Source organism: Rhodnius prolixus, unplaced genomic scaffold, assembly GCF_049639745.1.
Source record: "Rhodnius prolixus isolate KJV_2025 unplaced genomic scaffold, Rpr scaffold_8, whole genome shotgun sequence".
Lineage (NCBI taxonomy): Eukaryota > Metazoa > Arthropoda > Insecta > Hemiptera > Reduviidae > Rhodnius > Rhodnius prolixus.
Window position 1 is genome coordinate 7,520,826 of NW_027411593.1, and position 22,271 is coordinate 7,543,096.

General features: G+C 32.6%; 2 long non-coding RNA genes across 4 annotated transcripts; both read right to left on the reverse strand.

The window, feature by feature from the left end:
- Positions 1-659: 659 nt before the first annotated feature.
- LOC141450796 (uncharacterized) lies at positions 660-13,730 on the reverse strand. 3 transcript variants are annotated; one of them, XR_012456329.1, is made up of 6 exons: positions 13,557-13,730; positions 8,300-8,481; positions 6,803-7,131; positions 6,439-6,573; positions 3,394-3,534; positions 660-2,826 (listed from the first exon to the last, which is right to left on the reverse strand). It is a non-coding gene; the product is annotated as an uncharacterized lncRNA (long non-coding RNA). The 3 variants fall into 3 exon arrangements; XR_012456328.1 differs by having other exon boundaries at positions 6,736-7,131; XR_012456327.1 differs by lacking the exon at positions 6,439-6,573.
- A 3,995-nt stretch (positions 13,731-17,725) lies between these two features.
- On the reverse strand, positions 17,726-21,841 carry LOC141450797 (uncharacterized). The gene is made up of 3 exons (XR_012456330.1): positions 21,435-21,841; positions 20,739-21,341; positions 17,726-18,496 (listed from the first exon to the last, which is right to left on the reverse strand). It is a non-coding gene; the product is annotated as an uncharacterized lncRNA (long non-coding RNA).
- Positions 21,842-22,271: the final 430 nt, after the last annotated feature.

Sequence of the window (22,271 nt, forward strand, 5' to 3'; positions counted from 1 at the left end):
ACAATTATATAGAATATAAAAAACAAACTGCTAAGACGAAATTAATTATTAAAGAAAGCAAAACGAAACATTGGAGGAATTTTTGTGAAAATTTGAACAAAAATACTCCAATAAGGCTAATATGGGAAAAAATCAAATCTTTAATGACCCCACCAAATAGTTACATTCCAATAGTTAAAGGTGACTGGTCCAACGATTTTATAAACAAATTAGCTCCCCCTTTTACACAAAATAAAATAGAATTAATGGGCAATAATAATGATAAACATACGCTATTAAAACCGTTTACCATCAATGAGTTTAAAAGAGCTATCAAAAACCACACGAATACGGCCCCAGGAATGGATCAAATACATTACGCAATGATTTTTCACCTTCCCTTAGCGGCTAAATACAGGCTGTTACAATTGTATAACGAAATGTGGAGTAAAGGTGAATACCCACAACAGTGGAAAAATTATTTAATAAGTCCGATATTGAAGAGAAATAAAAATAGGGACCAATGTGAGTCATATCGACCAATTTCGCTGTCTTCTTGCGTCATGAAGACGTTCGAAAGGATGGTGAAAAACAGGTTGGAATGGTGGCTGGAGTCAAAAGGTTTACTTCCGAATAGCCAATGCGGGTTTAGGAAAGGCAGATCGGTACAAATTGTGGAAATTAATGCACCTCGAACGTGAGGCTTAATTATATTGAATAAATAAGTTGATTTTTTTTTTTTTTAACAGTACGATTATTGTTACAACTTTAGTATTAATTTTAAATAAATTTATACTTTGGCTTGGTCTGTAGGTCACTAATTACACATAAAAGTAATTTAAAAATAAAAAATAAAATAAAAAGGCTTGACTTCAAATATCCAATCTTCCAACCAAAATAAATTTAAAATTTTTACCTAAACAGTTTGAATTTTAAACACCTGTATCAGTCTATAGTCACGCACGAGCAGAAAAAAACTAAACCGAAATAAATAAAAATAAAAATCAAATAAAATAAATAATAACTTAGTGAAAGTGAATATTTTAGTAAACAGAGTGGCCGCTAGGTGCCGTCAACTCCGTTGCTTCAATATTACACGATCGGCCGGTACGACTTCACTCTCTAGTATTAGAGTTGTTGTTGGTTGAACGTAACAGTCAAAACGTTACAAGTGTCAGTTAAAGTTTACTTAAGCGTAGTGTTTATTATTTCCCCACCCACCTCCTAGACACGTGCGTCTTTCATGTTTTATTTTTAAATTTTTTTTGGGTGTTTTATTGTTTAAAAAAAAATATTATCAACAAACTTGGTGTCAAAACGTTACTGGTGTGTTGTGTGTTGTGATAATTGCTGGTGTTTTAGCGCACTCATGAAGGCCAGTTGCTATCTTGTTTTGGATACACGACCAAGTAAGTGTTCACGATCAAAAAGGTTTTTAAGTTTAAAAGTTTCAAGTTTTCCACCCGGCCTCTTGGGAGAAATAATAGAAAGCTTAGCTTGAAAATGAAGCCTAAAAGATCTTATCTACAACTAAGAATTTTTACTTTTCATTCTCTCTTTTACTTGGTATCCAGAAATTTGGGTGGAGAGGCTTCTGATAGTGAAAAAGTAATATTTTTTAGAAATTGATTTATCTTGGGGGCAGATGGAAAATTTGAATTTGACTAGAATGTTGCCGGTAGTTTTAAATTCAACTGAATGATTTACTAAATTTATTCAAAATAGGTTTCTAAATTTTCCTACCAGTGATTATCCCATTCAGTTGAATTACTGAATTGGAAATTTCCTAGCTTTGACTAGTTTTAGAGTAAACTGTTCAATGAATTTGTCTGTACGTATTTTTGTGCGTGTGAGCTATGAATGGTGTAGTAAAAATTGGACTTAATAGAAAATCGCAAATCCGTTTCAGTGTTTCTAGGGCATCCAGACCATTCGGAAGCATATTTTGGTAAATATTAATCGATCATCCTGAAATCCATTTTACTTATTAATTATTTTCTTGAAAACAAATTTGATCTTTTCTTTGTAAAGTTCAAGTACAAACTGTATCCACTTCTTCGGAAATATAAATCTACTTAAAATATCCCATCTCCAAAAGAAAAATTTATTCCTCCCAAATTTTGGGGGATTTTTGAGTAAAGATAGGCTTTTCTTTAATGTACATTTCAAGATATTGCACATTATTGATATATGTTAAATATTAAAAGGAGGGATCGTGCCAAAATGCCGCATTTTTTTTTGGTTGACAGGAATGGTAATCTCTTGTGTATTATTTCCCCACTTTATTTTCGAGGAGCTTCTGTTAGTTCATTGGCAGGGTCTGTTTCCGTGGCTATTTACTGGGGAACCGCAGCAACAAATCGGGCTCACTCTGGGCTAAACTCTAGGAGCGCAAGAACCATGGTTTTATTACAATATTTTAGTTCCTCTACTTGAATTCAAACATCTCATCATATTGCGAACTAACCATTATAAACTAACCCAACCAAAGATACGAGGTGAGCAAAACACAGTTTAACTACCGAACGTGTTATTTAAGCCTACCGTGCTTTGTAAAAAAATAAATAATAATAATAGTAAATAAAAAATAAAAAAAACAGATCGTGTCAGCTAAAGTATTCAGCAGGGATTAGTTCGAAATATAGGCCAGTAGCCAAATAGCCAGCTTATTTTCGTTGATAACCAAGTAGCCAGCGTATCATAGTTGATAACCAAGTAGCCAGCGTATCATCGTTGATAACCAGCGTATCTTCGATGGTAACCAAGTAGCCAGCGTATCATAGTTGATAACCAAGTAGCCAGCAGAGACTAGAATGAACTTCAATAAATCGACTGTTGCGATTCCGCCTGCAAAGTAAAACAAAATATTCTAAGTAAATGAATTCTAGCAGCCCTTTTACTAAAAAAAAACTAAATTACTTTCATTGATCTATACTAAATTTATTAATTACGTACACCAAAAAGGCTGTTTATAATTATAATGAGTTTACACTTACAGTGGTAATGAGATTAAGAGAAAAAAAGAAAATCTTTAAAAATGCAATAGTTGGCACAAAATAAAACCATTAAGGTCATCAAATTACTGTCGCTACAAAAATTGTCCTCAGAGGACAATATTTAGGAAGAAAAAGTACTTATTCCAATTATCTTAAGTCTTCAATACTACTATGGATTTATTAATCAAATATTAGTTTAAATTTACTAAACTATTTGAAATCTTTTCCCTTGATAACTCGCTTTACTATAGCTGTTCTTTTTAGAGACTTTGCAGATCCAGTGGTAATATCCCACTTTCTTAGGCCCTTTTGAACAATCAAAAGGACCTTTAAGCCAATTAAGAAAGCTAATGTGAAGCAAGGCAATCATAAGGAAATGGTTTCCAACCCTTTCACTCTTGAATCGAATTTTGTTTACCTTAAAAGGGAAAACCTTTTTCTTTTCTTTTTATAACTGTGCTGAGAAATTTATTCTGATCGACAGCTAATCCTCAGATATGATTAACAGCAGAACCAACTGCAGAATACGGATCTCACACTGACGTCATTGTTTTCTTTCCTAACACAAATAAAAGATCACCATATTTTCATTATCTTTCAATAAAATAGAGCAATAAAAAGCAATATTATTCTGTGTTTTAGCTAAGGCAAGATGATGGTCTAAAGAGAAAGGTTAGATTGCTTTTTTTTAAAAAAAAATAAAAGTACTCCTGTCACAAGGATTGTGGCTACTTCCTTGCAGTTCTAGAACGAGTATCCTTTCCTTTATTCAATTCCAGCTAATTCCCAACAGACACTTTTTGCCTCTCATCCTATGGTACAGGAAACTAACACTGTACGTCTCATGAGTCTTGGCATAAAACTTTTCCTAAATAAATACAGATGTGAGGAAATAGGTCTTGCGATCGAGTCGAATTGTCTATATCAGATTTCCACCGGAATTGTCTATACTGATACTAGTTCAGTTACTCCAAACATGTGGTTATGTGTTTAAACAAAATATCTCAATAAAAGGAAAACGTTCAGGAACCTGAAGCTTTAGATTTCAGAACTGAATCAACCAATAGCAACTTTTACATGTATTGTTTTTACAAAAGATCTATTGTGCTGTCAACAGGAGCCAGGCCAGTTCCTACAGCACCCTCAACAGTTCCACATATCGAAGAAATCACAGACTGTAAGAGAGAACAGATTCTTCTCCAATCCTTGGTAATTTCCCAAGTCCCTGAATCTTTTTTATTCGCAGACATATTGGATTTACCTCAACCCTCTCAAAGAATATGCAAGTACAATCGCGTTCTTGATCAACTTCTTTAGTTGGAAAGTAGATCAGTTGTTTTTATTTCAATACATTAGCCAGGAGAATCCGTTTTAGGGTAGATCGAGATAGTGATGGGCTTTAACTTACGAGTATTGAGAAGTGAAAGAAGTACGTAAGTAGTAGAATTTTTTGTTTTTCAGAAAGGGGAGATACTATAAATTTAGGTTGGCTAGTTTATTCCAGTGGAATTATTAAACGTAACTAAAAATTTATTAAAATCTCATGTTCAAAGAAAACTTTTGGCTACTTAATTTAAGAAAGAGTAAGCCTTTAATTCCATAAATATCTTTTCCTCCTATTCTAGACCGGCTAACGAAATGATTCTTAATAAATCGCTAGAGAAATAACTGAATTACCTACAATTGAAGCACAGAATGCATGATACATTACAGTACCTACGAGGGTCGTTTGAAAAGTCCGTGAAAAAGTAAAAACTACTTAATTTTTTGGGGTAAACCTTTTTTATTTTTCAACATAGTCTCCATACACTATGTTGAACACTTCGTCCAACGCTGCTCTAGTTTGTTGATCCCTTCCGAATAATAGGATTTGTCCAAGTCTGAAAAATAGCCAATCGTTTCTGCAATCACCTCCTCGTTTGAATAAAATCTTTTTCCCGCCAGCCATTTCTTCATATTAGGGAACAAATAGTAGTCCGAGGGAGCCAAGTCTGGAGAATAGGGGGGATGTGAAACGAGTTGGAACCCTATTTCCATTAATTTTGCGACCACAACTGCTGAGGTGTGAGCTGATGCGTTGTCGTGATGGAAAAGGACTTTTTTGTGGGCCAATCGTGGGCGTTTTTCTTGCAGCTCGGTTTTCAAACGGTCCAATAACGATGAATAATATGCACCTGTAATAGTTTTACCCTTTTCCAGATAGTCGATGAGGATTATTCCTTGCGAATCCCAAAAGACAGTCGCCATAATCTTTCCGGCCGAAGGAACGGTCTTCGCCTTTTTTGGCGCAGATTCCCCCTTGGTAACCCATTGTTTAGATTGTTCTTTGGTCTCAGGAGTGTAGTGATGTATCCATGTTTCATCCACAGTGACGAAACGACGCTTAAAGTCCTGCGGATTCTTCTGGAACAGCTGCAAACCGTCCTTGCAACACTTCACACGATTTCGTTTTTGGTCAAGCGTGAGCAATCGCGGCACCCATCTTGCGGATAGCTTTGTCATGTCCAAATGTTGATGCAAAATATTATGTACCCGTTCATTCGAGATGCCCACAGCACTAGCAATCTCACGCACCTTCACTCTTCTGTCATCCATCACCATATCATGGATTTTATCAATGATTTCTGGAGTAGTAACCTCAACAGGGCGTCCAGAACGTTCAGCGTCACTTGTGCCAATATGGCCACTCCGAAAATTTTGAAACCACTTATAAACTGTTCTAATCGAAGGTGCAGAGTCACCATAATGTTTATCAAGCTTCTCTTTAATCTCCTGAGGCGTTTTGCCTTTCATAAAGTAGTGTTTAATCAACACACGAAATTCTTTTTCGTCCATTTTTTGAAAATCACTCGACTTCCTCGATTCAAACGAATGCCAAACACAAAGAAATAGACCGATCTGGCTGAAACTTGGTGTGTGTTCTTCCAAGAGATGCTACTAACTAAACATAAGCTCGATACGCGCCAGTAGTGCTATCTCTCTGACTTTGCACGGACTTTTCAAACGACCCTCGTATAACTTGAATCTCACTACATTACAGCATGATAACCGTTTCTTTAAAAAAACAAAAAAATATCTACGAAAACAAAGGAAAAAGTTGTTGTTTTTTAAAACATCTTAAAAGTTGTAAATAAACATGCTTTATTGTGTCTGCATTTATCTTTTTTTTTTATCTCATTTTAACAACCTATTTTAGCGTTAACGCACGTTTTGAAATTTTTCATAATTACCGTTAGGAGAGTGACAACAAATAGTTAACAAGCCAAAAAAGAAAATGGAACAAAATGTTTGTACTAAGTTGATTTACCTTGAAACAAGTTACCTAATAAATAGTTAAAAATAAAAATAATATAATTTATGCAAAATCATGATAATTAATTGAGTAAGTTAAATAGATAGTGATAAGAGTTATTCAGGCTAAACTATTTACTTATATTAGAATAAGGCCCACTAATATCATTACCTTTTTTTTATTTAAATTTGAATGTCCACTTAACATGCTCAATTTGAAAGTTCTTTAGCGTTATATATTATTAATTCAAATGTGATCAATTTGGCGGATGTTTTTATCAGTTTCCTTGGTTACTGGACAAACAATCTGATACAGTGAGTAGAAATTGGAAATGAGATTAATTTAAAACTGTCTGTACAAAGTTAATCTAAATTTTGTTAATGAAATTAATGAGCAAATAAGTTTGATTAATTATTTCGCTTAAAGCTGAAAGTATACTCGTAGTATTATTGAATTTTATGAACTTACATATATTTTTGGCCATTTTTACTGAGTCAGATTACCTTATAGGGAAAACATAGGTTAACAATGTCACCTGTAACAATAATTATTGTAGGTGTTACACGGATAGATCTGTAGTGGTTGGAATGACAGTCTATTTTAGCGAGTGGACTGTTTTCCTGGTCCTGAGCTTTAACACTGCACTATCCTCCGTTAAGTTTCGGGTGAACGGATCTTCAACTTGCCGTTAAAAGGGGTTTGCGACTGTTCAGACTGTAGTCATAGTTCATTGAAGCCAACTAAACTCTTGGGTCTTCACGTCAAGATTGTAGTTGTGGAATGTTATGATGGCTCAGGTTATTTGAAGGTTTCCTTCTAGGGGCCAGAAAGTATGCCCTTTAATGCCCCTTTCTCCTAAAAACCCTAAAAAAAAAAAAATCTTGAAAATATATACAGATGCTCATCATTCCAGCAGTATCACATGATAGCCCCTCTGCCCTCAAATTTCTGTGTTGGGAGTCGTTCAGAAATCGGAAGTTATTAGCTTAAAATAGTTCCATAATTATTAATGGCTAAACAAAGTCATATTGTTTATTTTATAGCTTAAAGAGGATCATACTGCCTAAATTATTTAGTAAACATTTTCTCAGAAACTATTTCATTAAGAAAAAGTGTTCGTGCTGAATGCATACTAAATGCGAGAATAATCTAAAATGAATAGCAATACATTTACTTTCGTAGACACATAAGAGTTTGTGCAAAAACATTGCTTTTTGTGATCATCGATATACATTTGAAATCGATGAAAATTCAATCTTGAAAATGAAACACTTTACTATTAAGAAAAAATAAAAGAATTTAACATTTATTTTAATAGTATAATTATTGCGTCAAAAATTTTCCTTAAAATTTTTTTTTTACTTGATCTATAAATTATTTCACCGTATTAACTTTTACAGAGTGTTTTAATTCCAGCTTACTGCAATAGTGTTGAATATTGAACACAATTGCAAAACACCCAAGGTCGGATAATAATGCGAGTTACAATTGTTGATGTAGATATAAATAAAATAGGTAAGGTTTAAATTAAACTAGACTAGAATGGTAGGTTCTTTTCAGGTGATAGTTACTATAGATACAGCGGAAGAGAGAGATAGAAACATTGGTAGTGACAAAGAGGGTAGTGGAGAGGGAGAGGCTTAATGTGTTTGTATATGAATGTCGTAGAATGCAAAGTGCATCAAACTACAGTTCCACTATTATAAACAGTTTTAAAATAGACTGGATTTTTACCTGTTATGAAGAGGCAGTATTAACCTGCAGAATTATGAAATATGATTTTAACGTTAATTTCAACAGAAGAAGTTTTCTTTAGAAAGGTACAAATGAACTTTCAAGTCAGAATTTCAGAGTGATGCAAGAAAACCTGTTCAGAATACTTCTCTGATTATTATTAGAACGTTCGATTCAAATTATAAAAAAGAAACCAATCAATCAATTAAAAAAAAATCTCTTTCACTTTATAACTATCTACTTATAGAGGGCAAATTTCTTTTAAAATATTACTCAGTTTACTAAATGTTTACGTTACCTTCAACATCATGTAAAAATGCACAGGCTTATCCAGAATTTTTTTCGTTAGGGATTGATTTGAGAAGTATTCCATACATTTTGATTTTAAGATTATTTATTTAATTCATAATAAAACCCACTTTCTTGATGAGATTGTTTCTCAGAATATGTTTACTGTAAATAATTAAAGCAGCACGATCTCTGCAAGAAAGAAAATAAATATTAATAATTGGCAGCTATTAATAATTAATTATTACTATAAATCGCTTAGTTTAGCCGTCATAGTGCGCATACTTTTGTTTCTCTGATCGATTTCAGACTTTCAGGCATCATCAATGAACTGATTCATCAGTTTGGGATAAAGAATTTTGCCTTCAACTGTGGTTTTACCTCATACCCTCACTTACTGATTGTGTGAGGGAAATAACTATGTTTTTTTTTTAAAAAAAAATGTTGATTAACCGTTAAAAACATTTTTTGTAAAAATAGTGAAATAAAATTATAGAAACCTAGCATGTGTTTAAGAGTTCTGAATATTTAGTGCATATGTAACTCCTTAACAAAAACTTACAGTTTTAAAAGTTAAGTATAAGGGTTGATTAAACGCCAAAAGGTACACAAATCAGCTAGTACCCAACATTTCATTCATGGTTAGTTGATATAATTTAAGTAATTTTGCTGCATTAACTTTTCCTTCACATTTTTTAGAATTTATTAGATGTCACAGACCCTTATGCTGGCCAGTTCGTTCATAATATTATTTGGTTATAATTATGATAAAATGTATATTATATCTTCGTTTTTAAATAGGTACTTTATTTTAACTCTATTCCAAATTATTCTTCGGATTTATCTTTAATATGCCCTTTATTCTGAAGTTGTCACATCTTATACATGCATGTTAAAGTAGAAAAAGACAAAGTTAGAGTCGGCTACTGTTTAAATTTGAATCACGGAGGATTTAAAACAATATTTCAGACTTGAATTCGTCTTACCGAAATATTCGTGAGCACAAATAACACACAGTTAATAACAAGTAGATTATTCAACAACAATTATTCATTTCTCAATTGTAATTTAATTTAGTCTCCCTAATTTTACTTATAGTAAAATACTGGAATAATTAGCTGTCCTAAAAAATATGCATATCTTATTTATTTTATATTACATAACATATAGAAGAACAGCTACATTGAGAGTGTGATTGAAGAAAACTATATTATTTGCGATAAAGCCAGATAATTATTACCTATTATTATAAACGTTTGACTACTACATAAAATAACAATTACTTTAATCGAAAAATAAACTTAAACCGACGATTTTTATTAAAAATAAAATAATCGAAATCATTGATGTATGTTGGTGTAAGCATTTTTTTTAAAAAGTTTTTAAATTTTGTAGCCTCGTAATTTTTTTTATTTTTTATAACGTTCTCTTTTTAACCTGTAATTAATAGTTTGATTATTATAAATAACTAGATATTACAGTCAATCTACAGTGCTACTTGAACAAATATTTTGTAGATGAAAATGGCCAGCATAAGGTCTGTGACATCTAATAAATTCTAAAAAATGTGAAGGAAAAGTTAATGCAGCAAAATTACTTAAATTATATCAACTAACCATGAATGAAATGTTGGGTACTAGCTGATTTGTGTACCTTTTGGCGTTTAATCAACCCTTATACTTAACTTTTAAAACTGTAAGTTTTTGTTAAGGAGATTTTTGTACCTTTTGGATAGATTTTCATTTTTGTCTATTTTGCTAAGTTACATATCTGCTTTACTGTTTTTTTTTAAAATTTGGAATAAGCAATTCTATCATTATAACCTGATAAGGTGTTAAGTAGGAACCGTAACTACCACTGGAGAGATCTTTTTAAAGAATGATTATAGTTGCGGTCCCCAAACCATCCTCAATAACAATTTCTTTGAGAAAGCCTTTGTATATAAAATAGGAAGGTATTTGTACGTAAAATGCAAATTTAAACTGCGATTTCAGACCTTCCTTTTAAGAGGAGTAAGAAAAATAAACGGGCGATTACAGTACTTCTCCCTAAAAGGCAAAGAGGCAAAGATTTTGAATCGAACGACAATTCATTAATGTAAATAGGTTCACCCATTGATAATTTTAACGATTGCAGTACTTCCTCTTAGTAGGTGTAAGAGCATGATGGCACTTCACAGCCATGTAGAGGAGCTTTAATCACTTCTTCGTGCTAAATTTTATCAAAATCGGACTAAGCGTTATAGAAATATTGGTAATAATAGTTTTAGAAACGGCCTTACTTGGGTGGGGCAAACTCCCCTCCATATGAGGCATAGCGACGAGACTTTTAAAGTGAAAAATTTCGATTCGAATGACACTTCATTCATGAAAATCAGTTCACGTGTCGATAATTTGAAACGATTGCTATACTTCCCCTTAACTAGTGTAAGAGCAGATCGTCGCTTTAATGTTACATAGGGGAGCCCTAACCCCATCATCCTACCAAATTTTATCAAAATCGGGCTAAGATTTACAGAGTAATTAGTAATAATAATTTTGAAGGGGGCCTTACATAAAGGGGGCTAACTCCTCTCCCATTCGGTGTACAGCGTCGAGACCCCCAAAAGGCACATCTACATAAAATTCCGAATCGATTGACACCTCATTCATGAAAATCGGTTCACGCGTTTAGGCGCTACGTTGTTTACAAAAAAGGTAACAACAACAAGAAGAAGAAGAAGAAGAAGAAGAAGAAGAAGAAGAAGAACAACAACAATTTCTGAAAATGCCGTTTTTGCTCATTTTCGGCAACTTTTTTCTCGAAATCTATTAGGTCTGGGTGGTTGCAAAAAAATTACAGTTATAAAGGAGGATTTGCCCTATATTTTAAAGAAAATTTGGGAATTTTATCTTTTATAGAAAAAGAGAAAAAAATTGTCAAAGTTGGGTGTTTTTTAACGTTACGCTTTTTCTTGCACTTTTTGACGATCAACCCTTATACAACTGTCCTACCGGACAGTTTTAATGATTTAGGATGAAAAATACAACATAATATCCAATAGAAAGACACAGAACTACAATTCACAATAAACCTCACATCACATTACTAACTTTTTTCACTTCTATCCCTAACAGAGACACTCTAAATATTATAAAACAGGTACAAAAAGATGAAAATATACAACATGACATGGAACAATAAATAGCTCTAACCAAAACTAAAGCATTCTAAAGATAATACCAGTGCACAAAACATACAGAATTTTTTCTTTTTTTTTTAATAGCAATTATTGGACAAATTATATTTTAATGTACTTTTAGGGAAGTTTTAATTCCTAAAAGTCTGCAAGGTGCATCTCACCAGGAAGGAAGTTAGTTCAATAGCTTTGCAAAAACCGTAAAAACCAACCATTGTTTTAAATAATGTTTCAACATTATCTGTCTTTAAAGCAACAAGTGCAATCGTTCATTAAGTAAAAAAAAATATATATATATATAACTGCGCTTTTTTTGTTCGATGTCAATGTCCTTAAATGCAAAAAATATTTCTGTTCAACAACTTCTCCTAAAGAACTTTCAATTTTGGCATTAGATTTACTAATGTATTGAATGTAATAGAATCAACAGCAACAAAGAAAGCGTAAATTCAATATTTCAATAGAACACCTTAAAATACACATTTTTCTGGTAAAATATTTCAAAAAAAAAAAATTACATACAAAGAGTAATAGACATACTCATTTAAAGTGTCAAGAAAAGTCTGGAATCTGTACTAGAAAACAGAAACAAAAACATCTGTAAGTGAAAGAAAAAAAAATACAGGGTTAAAAGTAAACAACCATTCTCTAAGATATTAGCAACAAATCTGATAAATCCTTCAAACAGAAACAAAAATAAACATACACAAAAAACGCACCAGTTTAAACCGGGTTCTACATGAAAAGGTCTAGGTCATCTTTTCTTTTAAATCTGTTTAATCGTTGAAAAGTTAATTCGGCTGTTTTACTTCGGTTAAATCATCATGTGAATTTAAAATTAACACCAGACTACTGGTATACTAATACCAGAAGACTATTTACCTAGGAGTACTTAAATACTTTTCTTCTAAAACCCATTTAAATTTTCAAGAAAAAGAGTTTAAGGAAAGCTTCTTAGGCTATATAAGCATATATAAGGAAAGCTTCTTAGGCTATATAAGCATATATATATAAGAAGCAAGTTTTAAGAAAAATCTTGTGGTTTTCTTGAATGAAATTGAAAATAAAAATCATACATGCTTACACGGAACTGTTTTTCAAATTTGTTATTTTATTAATTCATTTAATCCCCGTCAATATTAAACAAGTGATAGAATCGTATAATACACCCATATAACACATTTATGGGATCCTAATCTCACTAAATAAGTATGTACTTATAATTTTCTCAGAAAAATGTTACAAATAAAATTTATAGAACGAGATACTTATGAGTACTAATCATAAAAAACTTTCGATAAATTCTATTTAAATAAGTCGGTAAAATTTATTTATTTGAATGGTATTTACTTGCCTTTAACGGGTTTAAAGCACGAGTTTCCTGCTATTTTGAATCAGGAGTCACCTATGTTTCCGGTGTTAAACTTGGATAAGCTAGCCAAAATCTTTCAGAAATACAGGCTTCAATAAAGTCCTTTAAGCTCAGATCACCCTCTCAGAAAAGCCAGGCTTCTTTTTGAGCAATTAGATACTCCTAAGTTAATGCAAGGTTTGAATAGAACCACTTGGAGATCTTTCTGAGAAAATTACTAGCCCAAAAGAGCCTCAAAAAGGACTTCTTCAATATCCGAAGTTTGACCCCGACCCCTTTGAAGCATAAAAAGATGCCGCCTTATACTTTTTTCCTAAACGCTCAGAAAGGCTCCAAGTGTGGTAGGTGGAAACTTTTAACTGGTCATGCAGAAAACTATATTATTTACCTAAATTTACTACATTATTCCAACAAGGCCGTGCGATTATACTGACGACTGGGGCATGACTCTAGAACTCCTACTCTAACAAATTAATAGTCTGAAGACAGGAAGAGCAGTAAACAGCAATGAAAATTAAGTCTATTATTTCGACTCTTCAGGAGAGGAAAAAAATCAGAACCTTCTTAAAATTTCATTCAGAGGCCTCTAGAGATATTTCTAATTAATCAAAACATGAAAGAAATGGATATGTCCTAATTTTGGATGCCTTAGTAACTCTAGGCCGAAGGCTAACACTCTAACAGATCTATTGTAAAAAATTTGAAATTTATACTAACCAAAGACTGGTAACAATCCGGTTTAAGATTTTTCCTGAACAATACTGATAAAAAACTAATTTTTTTCTTCACTAATTTCAAAAGCACTTTTAAACAACACTTTAACAAATTATGGATCTCTTTGCCAATTAAACCTTAATTTAATAACACTTCGTCTGTAAGCAGCGTCATCAAGATGAACTGAAACAAAGAGAAGGTTACACTTGTTATATACAAATGTACATACTTATAGAATTTAATAATTTACAGAATAAAATTGTAGTATTGTAAAATTGAAGAATCTAATTGTTCAAAAGAAATTAGTTCTATATAAAAATAATTTTAAAATTGCTACTTAAGAATGTTTGAAATTAAAAAATATTTTTGACCGAGGTCATTTATGATTTTTTTCGTTTTTTAAAATTAATTTGGGAAAGAAAAAAATATACATTAATTTAACAATCACTATTTTGGTCAAAAATAAATTTTAATTTAATTTAATTGCAACGGATTATACCCTAATGTCTCCGGTAGCCCTGCGTTTGTGCCCCGCAGTCAAAATCGCGAGTGTTACGTCATCAACTTCGTTTTGGACTGGTAAGCATTTTTAATTTGAAATATTATATTAAATTTATGATCTAAATAAGTAAATCAACTGAGAAATCTATAAATATTATTTCAACAAGAAAAGTGTATAAAATTTTCTGAGTTTAATAAAGGATTATTTAAGTTAAATCTGAAAAGGTGTTTGGACAGTAAGGTAGGATTTTCTTATAATTACAAATGGCGTTATATTCAAAATTAATTATTTTAAGCTGAGTTTCATTAAATGAATCTTACAGGCTTTGGGCTAAGCAAAGTAGTGTAATTTTGTTTAAATGGATTGAATTAGATTTCTCAGTTTTTTAGATTAACGAACTGAACTCAAGGCCACCAGCTTAGCATCTAATCTCCGAGCAATTAGATAACCGGAGTTTTTGCTTTATTATAAATACGTAAGTTTTAAAAATGGAACACTGAGTATTATCTTAAATATTTGAAGTAAATATTCAGTTAACAATTAACAGTTTGGTCATTACCTGGTAACTATGATATTAATTACAGAAAATGACCTTCATCTTTAGATAATTTTTTTTTTATTGTGATCAGGTTTCTTGAATTTCTTTTATTGTTAAATAGAAACATTATCTGGACAATATAATTAATATTATTTTTACTTTGTCTTATTTCTTTTTGTTTAAAAGTTCACTTGAATAATTTGGGAAATTTTTCTTCTGTCCTTGAATGAATGAGTCACTAAAAAGGTACTAAGTTCCTTTTACAGACTAACAATAGTGATTAGTTTTTTGTTTTTAGTAATTTGAATCAGAAAATATCACGGTTATCAATTAGGCAAAGAAAAAAGGAAAGAAAAGCTAGTTTTTCAGTTTCGTGTAAATACCTTTTTGTTTACATGTCTCCAAGTTTGCTTTAAAATTTTTTCTAAGTAATTGGCAGATGGTCATTTTAAGCAAAGTAATTTTTGACTGGTTGTATTCTGCTTAGGTGAAATCACTAAGCAGATGATGTTCTGGCAAATTTATTAGGTATGGTATCTAGCTGATTTACTGAAAAAGGAGTAGGATTCATTTTATGATATGTGTGAGAAACTTGAAGTAGGATCAGTGTTTTAGTATTTAGATTTGCTTCTAAGACAAAAAGTAGTAGATTACAGTATTTAGGCATTTTCTTAAAGTTTTAAATTTAACCTTATTTTGTACAAGTAGAAAGTCGGAGCACTTCATTATTCCTTCTAAAAAAGACTGCGTTTTTAGTAATTTTTAAGCAAACTATAGCAATATTTAGTACCTTTGGATAGATAGCTTAGCAAACCTTCAAGTGTTCTAATAATTTATTGCATTGTTCATCACTTTCTCGCACTGTTGGTGAATAAGCTAAATATTATTATGCAGATTAGGTTCACGAATTCTATGATGCTTTGGTGAAGTTTCTTGTTCAAACCAAATCGAAGCACCATGTAAATTCTGTCACTGAAGTAAGGGCAAATTTCAATTTTAATAGAAAATCCAAATGACATGGATTTAGTGAATAGAAAGTAGCCTTAACAGGTTATCTAATTTTGATTGAATCCTTTGTGAACTGTTCATATTTGACAAAGTAATACGGGTCTACTTACTGTAGCTTTACGTCTAGACTCTATTGGCAAAAAACTTCTGATTCATAAATGTGTCTTCAAGTTTTGCCAACCCAATAGCGGACAATGATAGTCGCGTAGCTACTAACTACTGATAAATTGCCATCTGCCCATGCTAAAATAACCATTTGCTTCTAAATGTCGTGATTCTCCTAAACTTAAGAACATCCTGATGGAAATAAAAAGAAATTATTAGAACTTTATAATTACAGATTTTTAAATTCGTGCCGGGAGTGTTTTGTGAATTGAGTGTGCACCTTCCTCTAGCTGCAAAAAAGGGACTGAATCTTCAGTAAGCATAAGGTCAGTTTTTGTTTTTCAAATTATCCATTGCATCTGTACTCTTGATTTCCACGTACACAAAGTTGAAATGAACGAAACTGAAAGAGTTAAAATAACACACTTTTAAACATTAACACCAGATTAAATAAAATAGAAATTGTAACCTATGTAAACTGTTACACTCCCATTGGCATCTTACGAAAAGCAAAGCGTGTAAGGTTATTTGTTATGTGGAAGAAATGATGATCCCCACCAAGCAGTTTTTTTTTTTAAACTAAATCTTGTAGAGACTAATCGAACCCTCTATGATTTTATTTTGTAGGCTTTTGGATGCAACTATTTATGCTGCAATTTTGGGGAATATAGGCTCTTTTATGTTATGTTCTGTCCTGAATATATGTAGGTTCTGTTAACTTTTTCTGTCTTGTTTTCAGAAAGATCAAAATTAAATGTATGTATACTTGAACAAAAATATGTCCTTAATAAATATGATACTTCTTAGAAAGGGAAAAGATAAATATTTCTTTTTAGATAATCAGAACTGCAATTTCAGTGGTCAGAGGCTCATTTCTTTCGATGAATTAGTGTTGGTCAAGCATGGATGAGGATAAGAGTCTCCTCGGCCTTACCCTACGCCTACGCGTCAGGAAACTTCACATCAGTTTCCTGACAGTTTCTGGAGCTTTTTTTTTTTTTTATAGCATTTCATCATAACTGTCGGCTCAGTAGAGGGGACCCAACAGCCAGGGTAGTCTTTCTGAAGCTCACATTACCTCCTTTCTTACATGTTCAGAAAAGAGTCTTTCTGTTTTACAATTTTGTTGCATCAATATCTCGCATAAAGCCCCTGCTGTTTTTATCAACAAGAAAATGTTGGTTGCATTTTCAACTTGCAGTCGTGCCATTTAGCAAATATTGAGGTGCCAAAGGTTGACAATTTAAGCAGCTTTTGTTTGAGGTTTAGCTCGTTATTGGCAGTCTAAGATTTCTAATTGGGTATCCATTCAGAAATGATCATGAGATTCTGTAGCCACTTCAAAGGACCATGCTCATGTTTCTAGTTTAAATTCTTTCAGGACTGTACGGCTTAAGAAGACATCTGAAAAGGGATAAATACCAGACTATTTTGGTTGAAATCTTGTTTCTTTATAAGTTTTTTGGACGATCTGTTGTGAGCTTTAGACGGATTAGGTTGATCCATGAATCATTCCCTTTTTTGTTGTTTTTATTAGAAGAATCACGTTATTCATTAGTTACAAATCTTTATTTTTCTTTGTTACACTTCTATATAACTATAATTTATGATTTTATTTCTTTTCATTTTTTATTTTTAAAAAAATCATATTTCATTGAATAATGAAATTATTCGTTTTATTTATTTAATTTCATAGACGTTATTGTGGGGATGCTGCCTAAGGTTGAAGTCATATCTAGCTAAAAACGTTTTTCTCATCACCCACAATTAGGGTTATAAAGAAAACCCTGCACGCTTGGAGTAAATATATTTATTATATTAATGAAAGCAAGGAGAAAGAGGAATATGCTGATGATGTTAGGCAACCACTACTTATGTTACTTCTGGGCTCAGATATGCCACACATTCTAAAATGATTAGTCCGATTAAGAAACTATTTAAGGAATTATAATTACATTTTTCTTTCGAAATTCTTTAATTGAAGTAAAGCTGATTAAAGTTTCAGATTTCTTTTTATTTTTATTGAAAGCTGTTCAGTTAGCAATACTTGTCTTAGCTGCCGCTCCTCTAGACTGCTAGACTTACTAACCATCATTACAGTTATCTTTCAAGTTATGGGACTCGAAGTTATTTTTCTTTCAAATTAAAAACCGAGTATAAATGTACAGCACCATAAACGTTCTGTTGTTACTACTAGTAATAGACAAGAACTAGTTGTCACTTCCGAAGTTGTCGTCACTTAACTGTAAATACAACTAACCAGGGTCATTAGGTCAGTTTAGGTCAATAAAATGAATTAAACACTATTCTTAAGTATTAGAAACAGCTGTGTTTAAATTTATGTAAATAATTAATTATCTATTTTCTCAGCTAAAATAAATTTAATTTGTGTAAGTCTCCTGTTTATATAAAGTTATATCGTAGCAAACAGTGTATAATTGTGTTTTTGTACAGATTCAAAACTGTTTAGGAATATATGGTACATACTAAATTCAGATTCGAAAAATGCTGATAAAAAGTGATTTGAAGGTTAGAATCGAATACGAATGAGGCGACATTATCCATCCATCTCATTTTCAGCCTTCACACTCTTCTTTTCTTTTCTGTTACAACGATCAGCAGTGTTCTGGGAATGGCAGTGTCTTCCATTCTACCACCAAAGCTTCGTTAACTTTGATAATACTTCACTTCCGAATTAACCTTGCCTATTCCACGAGGTGAGATGTCCTCCATTGGCCATTTTCCTTTATTGGACTGAATATATCAGAAATTAATGCGAGACCTGGAAAGCTAATATGTATTGTGGTACTCGGTTCGATTCCCGGTCTTAGGCCTTGGATTTTATTTAATGGTTAATAAAAGAAATTAAGTATGTTAGCTAGACGCCTCCGTCCACGACACCTAATTAGTAGTTGGACGTTAAGCCCCGCCTGAAAAATTGGGTACTTTTATATCATAATTAAAATCTTTTTTCCAAAGACGAGTAGTTTTTTTGCTCCGACTCTTTGGTCCAAACTTCGGCTCCATATGTCAAAACGGGCGTATTAATTCTTAGTACAAAGTATATTTTGGATAAACTTAAATTTACATGTCAGGAGCCTATAGTGGTATTTAATGGCAGCTATGAGCCTCTGGTTTACCTCCCGTTTTAAGTCACTATTCTATATTTGTTGGTACCTAGTATTTTTTTTTGTTTTGGATACTGGTATTTAGCTCAATCTAGAGTCTGAAAGTTTAAGAGATGGTTCTGCTTATTTCTTCGCAAGAATTAGGATCTCAGGAGGAGGAGAGTAAATATCGAATGCTCAGGAGTAATACAAAAGAGTCTAACTTTTGTGGTTAGAGGCGTGGTCCGCAAAACAAGAACAATATAATGGTTTCAACTCAAATAATGGGTGGTAATGGGTTTAACTCCCGGTTTAGACCTTGGTTGTTTGGTTGTTATTTAATGGTTAATAAAGGGCATTGCTAGTAAAGTATGTTTGCTAACGACACCTAATTTGATAGCAGTCCGCCTGAAAAAATTTGATTAATTAATTTGACTTTAAATTTTTCACTTTCATGCAACCTTGTAGTACATTGACCTTCTTTTATATAGGAGATAAATAGATTCCTTCTTTCACCTCGAAATAATGCTTCAAACAATTCGAGCATTTGTCGTCCTCAGTTTTTCTTAAATAAATATAATAATACGAGGGTCGTTTGAAAAGTCCGTGCAAAGTCAGAGAGATAGCACCACTGGCGCGTATCGAGGTTATGTTTAGTTAGTAGCATCTCTTGGAAGAACACACACCAAGTTCCAGATCCAATGCCAGATCGGTCTATTTCTTTGTGTTTGGCATTCGTTTGAATCGAGGAAGTCGAGTGATTTTCAAAAAATGGACGAAAAAGAATTTCGTGTGTTGATTAAACACTACTTTATGAAAGGCAAAACGCCTCAGGAGACTAAAGAGAAGCTTGATAAACATTATGGTGACTCTGCACCTTCGATTAGAACAGTTTTGTAAGTGGTTTCAAAATTTTCGGAGTGGCCATATGGACACAAGTGACGCTGAACGTTCTGGACGCCCTGTTGAAGTTACTACTCCAGAAATCATTGATAAAATCCATGATATGGTGATGGATGACAGAAGAGTGAAGGTGCGTGAGATTGCTAGTGCTGTGGGCATCTCGAATGAACGGGTACATAATATTTTGCATCAACATTTGGACATGACAAAGCTATCCGCAAGATGGGTGCCGCGATTGCTCACGCTTGACCAAAAACGAAATCGTGTGAAGTGTTGCAAGGACGGTTTGCAGCTGTTCCAGAAGAATCCGCAGGACTTTAAGCGTCGTTTCGTCACTGTGGATGAAACATGGATACATCACTACACTCCTGAGACCAAAACAATGGGTTACCAAGGGGGAATCTGCGCCAAAAAAGGCGAAGACCGTTCCTTCGGCCGGAAAGATTATGGCGACTGTCTTTTGGGATTCGCAAGGAATAATCCTCATCGACTATCTGGAAAAGGGTAAAACTATTACAGGTGCATATTATTCATCGTTATTGGACCGTTTGAAAACCGAGCTGCAAGAAAAACACCCACGATTGGCCCACAAAAAAGTCCTTTTCCATCACGACAACGCACCAGCTCACACCTCAGTAGTTGTGGTCGCAAAATTAATGGAAATAGGATTCCAACTCGTTTCACATCCCCTCTATTCTCCAGACTTGGCTCCCTCGGACTACTATTTGTTCCCTAATATGAAGAAATGGCTGGCGGGAAAAAGATTTTATTCAAACGAGGAGGTGATTGCAGAAACGAATGGCTATTTTTCAGACTTGGACAAATCCTATTATTCGGAAGGGATCAACAAACTAGAGCAGCGTTGGACGAAGTGTTCAACATAGTGTATGGAGACTATGTTGAAAAATAAAAAAGGTTTACCCCAAAAAATTAAGTAGTTTTTATTTTTGCACGGACTTTTCAAACGACCCTCGTAGGAGTCTGATTATAAAACAAGAGTTACTATTATAAATGATACATACCTCAACATTAAATACATTATTTAAACGATTAGCGAACCAGTAGCCAACAACCTTGGCTGATTTGTTCCCCACTCCTTGATTTATTTTCACTCAAAAACCAGTCTGTACTTAGTGCCTGTAAAATTATTTATTGATTCTTTTTTTAAATAACCCTTTCCATTTTAAATATTTTATAAAAATAAACAACGGTTTAGGCAGGTGTTTTATTTCTTCATTGAAATTTATGAAAATATACAAATTTTTTTGAAGATAATGGAACTTCATCACTGTAGTTATTATTATTTTTAAGCACAGGTGTTTTATTAAATGGGAACACTTATAAAGTTCAAATATCTTACCAATAAATTTAATATTTGGCAATACGAAATTTATAGAAAAGTAATTTGTTTGTTACTTTTGTGAAATATCTGGTGGTAAACTGCTGAAACATTTCGCCAGCAAGAATGTTCGATAATTGGCTGATCCTGCAATAAAAATGCTAGACATCCTTTTGAACAATTTTTTTTTTATTTGATGTCTGCTACAAATTCCTTGGGCGTTCACTATGAAAGTTTATTATGTGGAAGCGATGTAGTAACCATTTTTTAGCTCCAAGTCCTGGGCCTTGGATTAAATAAATCATCAAAATATTTTTCGATTAAAGAAAACATCACTTTTATTAGACCTTTAATATTAACTATTTTTTATTATACTTACTACCGTATTTTGTGCTATCAAAGATTCCATATCTTCTTATCCAATCATCACTGTATAACCTTTTCTAGTTTAACCTTACCCAACACACCGGTTAGACGATTGAAGCGCGGCCACGTGATCACCTGAACTAATTCCATTGCCATAAAGCAATGCCACGTGGTATCTTTTTTCAAATATAACTTGTCTCTTTATTGTAGTATCGCAATACACTTGTTAATGAATAAATGGTGATAAGTAAATAAACAAATATTATATTTCGTTGCACTAATAGAGTAGATTTGAATTTCTCCTTCGTAAAATGCATCTGTATTGTATCACTGACCAGTTTCGAACTTTCATACATCATTAGAGATAGATTACATCAGTTTTTGACGTCGAAATCCCTGCACCAAACTGTTTAATCCATCTCTGGGAATGGATATTAAACCAAAATCTGTCAGGGATACAGTAAACGTGCGTGCTCTTATCCAGTACTGCATTCCTAACCACATTTTCAGTACTATTACAGCTTTGATAATTTAATTTTTTTGTTGTACTGTCTTATCATTTGAATAATACAATACATGTTAGTGAGAATCAAATTTGAAACTAAATGTCCAAATTTAAATAAAATTAGCTGACCAAAAAGGCACTTTAATTGAAACGTTTTCCAGTATTTTCAGGTTTTCTTTTTTAAATTTTCGTAAGAAAAACTTGTAAGAGTTAGAACTTAAAGAATTTGAGAGTTTACAAAGAGGAAGCTATGAGAATGTTTACGCTAGATGTTTTTTTTTAAGTACTCTAAACTTTTTAGCATTTCTAGAACAATTTCTTGAACATTACGTGAATTACAGCTTT